Source organism: Otolemur garnettii, unplaced genomic scaffold (genome assembly GCF_000181295.1).
Source record: "Otolemur garnettii isolate 467f Iridium unplaced genomic scaffold, OtoGar3 scaffold00083, whole genome shotgun sequence".
Classification (NCBI taxonomy): Eukaryota; Metazoa; Chordata; class Mammalia; order Primates; family Galagidae; genus Otolemur; species Otolemur garnettii.
In genome coordinates, this window is record NW_003852478.1 from 5,433,859 (window position 1) to 5,437,194 (window position 3,336).

At 43.4% G+C, this 3,336-nt stretch overlaps 1 protein-coding gene across 1 annotated transcript in view; it reads left to right on the forward strand.

Annotated features, from left to right (window-relative positions):
• CWH43 (cell wall biogenesis 43 C-terminal homolog) overlaps window positions 1-3,336 on the forward strand; it is a 65,673-nt gene that overhangs the window by 61,380 nt on the left and 957 nt on the right. The window lies entirely within an intron of this gene.

Sequence of the window (3,336 nt, forward strand, 5' to 3'; positions counted from 1 at the left end):
CATCACTACCACTATCACCACCATGACGGGTAATCTTTGAGTGCTGCTATGTCCCACACCCTGTTCTGAGTGCTCGTTCCTATCTCAGTTAATAATCATTGGTTGATACTCTTGTGATCCATATTTTATAGATGAGGAAACTCAGGCTGAGGAAACAAAGTGACTTCACTGGGTTGTGTGGCTACTCAGTGATGGAGCAAATAAGTAGGAAGGAAGCCCTGGGACTCTCAGCTCTGGCTACACATTAGATTTGCCTGGAGAGATTTAAAAGAAAGTACCATTGCCTGGGCCCCACCCCAGACCAATTCATTAGGACCTCTTGGGCTTTGGGCTTCAAAAAATTCTTTGCAGGTTATTCCAATGTGCAGTTCAGATGGAGACTACAGGGCATGGACAACTCATTTACATGGCAGGTGTTCTGGCATGTGAAATGCAAGTGTGTTGGATTTTAATGGAAGTTATCTGAGAAATCTCTTTGCAGACAAACTCATCATTTGGAGTGTGTGCTCTTTTCTCCCTCATAACTGGGTAATGAGAGGAAACTTCCCAAAAAAGCCAAACACAGAACATGTCCTATATGTTATTATTATTTCACATTTTTACTACTTGTACCAGCTAATCACTGTAGAAATTTCTCATGTTTGGGAGGATGAAGACATCTCTCCATCCCCTTTCTCCTTCTTGTCCCTCCTTACAACAAGAAAAAAATATACCAGAGTGTCGGCAGTAAATGAAAAGAGCTGTAGCTAAGTTGTGACTTGCTTTGGTTCCTGTATTTATCTTGCCCTCTGTACGTGTAAATTGATTGGGAAGAACCTGGGGTCATCTGTTTTGTTCAAGTCCTCACTTTTGCTGAGTAACTTTGGGACAGTTGCTTGATGTATCTAAGTCTCCAGGTCCTCATCTAAAAACAGTAAAAAAGTAGTGCCGGACGGCACTTGTGGCCAGCCCCATATGCCGGAGGTGGGGTTCAAACTCAGCCTCGGCCAAGAACTGCAAAAAAAAAAAGTAGTGCCTACGTCCCAAGGTTATTTAAGGTTCAAGCTCATAGTGAATGGCGGTGTTAAATCAAGCTTCAGTGGCACCATCAATAGTTGTAATAGTAAGAGTACCAATAAAATATTAATAGAAAGTTTCTATCCTTGTGGAGATTGCGATGACTTCTTAAATCAGTGGTTCTCAACCTTCCTAAGGCCGTAATGTATTTTCATTGTTAAAAAAGGGTTGTGACCCAGAGGTTGAGAACCACTGTCTTAAATGGAAGCTAGAAGATATGGGAAGAAAAAGATTTTCCTGTCTCCTTATTCTTCACATACCAGGCGTGTGGAGAAATCCAAGTAAAATATTTTTGGCTAGCTGCAACCGTAGATTGATCCAAACCAACTGTGAAGGGAGCTAGAGCTGCTTTCCCACTTCGTTTAATTATGAAAATAACAAAGGCATAAGTAGAAATCTTGCCTTCATTTAAAAATCGTGGTGAAGCTGGAAGAGGTGGTATGAGATTGTAGTAGCCCCAGCTACTTTGAGGCTAAGGCAGGAGATCCCTTGAGCCCAGGAGATCAAGGGTGTGGTGAGCTATGAGCAATTGTAACAGAGCAAGAGCCTGCCTGCCTCAAAAAAATTTTTTTAAAGAAAAAAAATACAATAACAATCGTGATGAGAACATTTACTAGACCTTTAGAACTTTTCATCCTGTCTAATTGAGAGTTTCAATTAGAAACCTGCACCCCTAGCCAGCTACTGACAACCACCATTCCCTTCTGCTTTTAGGAGTTCAACTTATTTTGATTCTACACATAAATGAGATTATGAAGTATTTGTCTCTCTGTGCCTGGATTATATCACTTAGCATAATGTCCTTTAGGTTCATCCATATTGATGCAAATGACAGGATTTCCTTCTTTCTAAAGACTGAATAGTATTCTTTTTATGTGTATATATACATAGAGAATAGTGGTTCTCAACCTTCCAAATGCTGCAACCCTTTAATACAGTTACTCATGTTGTGGTGACCCCCAACCATAAAATTATTTTTGTTGCTACTGCATAACTGTAATTTTGCTACTGTTATGAATCATAATGTAAATATCTGATATGCAGGATGGTCTTAGGCGACCCCTGTGAAAGGGTCGTCCAACCCCCAAAGGGGTCATGACCCACAGGTTGAGAACTGCTGATATAGGAGGTCTGATGATTGAATTCGTCAATTTGCCACCTAAAGCTTATGTTACCAGCACTGTACAAACAACTCAGTAAGGTTTTATAACCTTAGTATACCAGTGTTTCTCAGCTGTGTTTCTCTTTTTTTTTTTTTAAATTAACCATTTTATTTTATTATTATTATTATTTTTTGCAGTTTTTGGCCGAGGATGGGCTTGAACCTGCCACCTCAGGCATATGGGGCTGGAGCCCTACTCCTTTGAGCCACAGGCGCCACCCAGCTGTGTTTCTCAATGTGTTGACACGTGGCAGTGTCTTACTGAGTGGCGTTCATTATTGATGTGCCATTGTAAGAATGTCAGAGCTTGAATTAGAGCAATGAACAAACATCCATAAATTTCTCATTAAACTTATCAAGAGTGGAAATGAAATTAGGGACATGATAGTCCAAGTTTATGGGGGTTCACGGATAGAAATCCTGAGTGTGGGGGGTTCACAGACAGAAGGGAAACAGCTGCTCCTTAGAGTTTGGGCTCAGCTGTCCCTGGGGGCACTTATGGCAACTCACGTGGGAACTGTGGGCAGTAGTCTCGAGGCCCCCTGCCCCCCGATTGCTGCACTCTCCTCTCCCTGGAAGGTGGCCACACTGAAGGTCCAAGCTCTGGGATCACACTGTTCCCTTGGGACCCACTGGCCCACTGTGGCCCCTGCAGTCTGGGCAGGTGTTGGGAGATTTTGGTGTAGTAAACAATGGCGAGAAAACTGAAGGCTGAAGCTCCTTGGGGGAGGACAAAGGCACAGAATGGGAGGAGAAGCACTGTGGCTCCTGCCACCTCAGCTCGGGTCTGTGATGACAGGGAGCGACCTTGAGGGGGCTGCCAGCCCAGTGTTGTGCTCTTAAGAAGCTTCTGGTTTGCCTGTAATCCAGCATTCTGGGAGGCCAAGGTCAGTGGATTGCTTGAGCTTATGAGTTCGAGACTAGCCTGAGCAAGAGTGAGACCCGGTCTCTGAAAACATAGCTAGGCAATGTGGCAGTCACCTGTAGTCCCAGCTATTCAGGAGGGTGAGACAAGAGGATCGCTTGAACCCAAGAATTTGAGGTTGCTGTGAGCTAGGGCACAGCAGCACTCTACCCAGGGTGATAGAGTGAGACTCAGTCTCAAGAAAAAAAAAAAA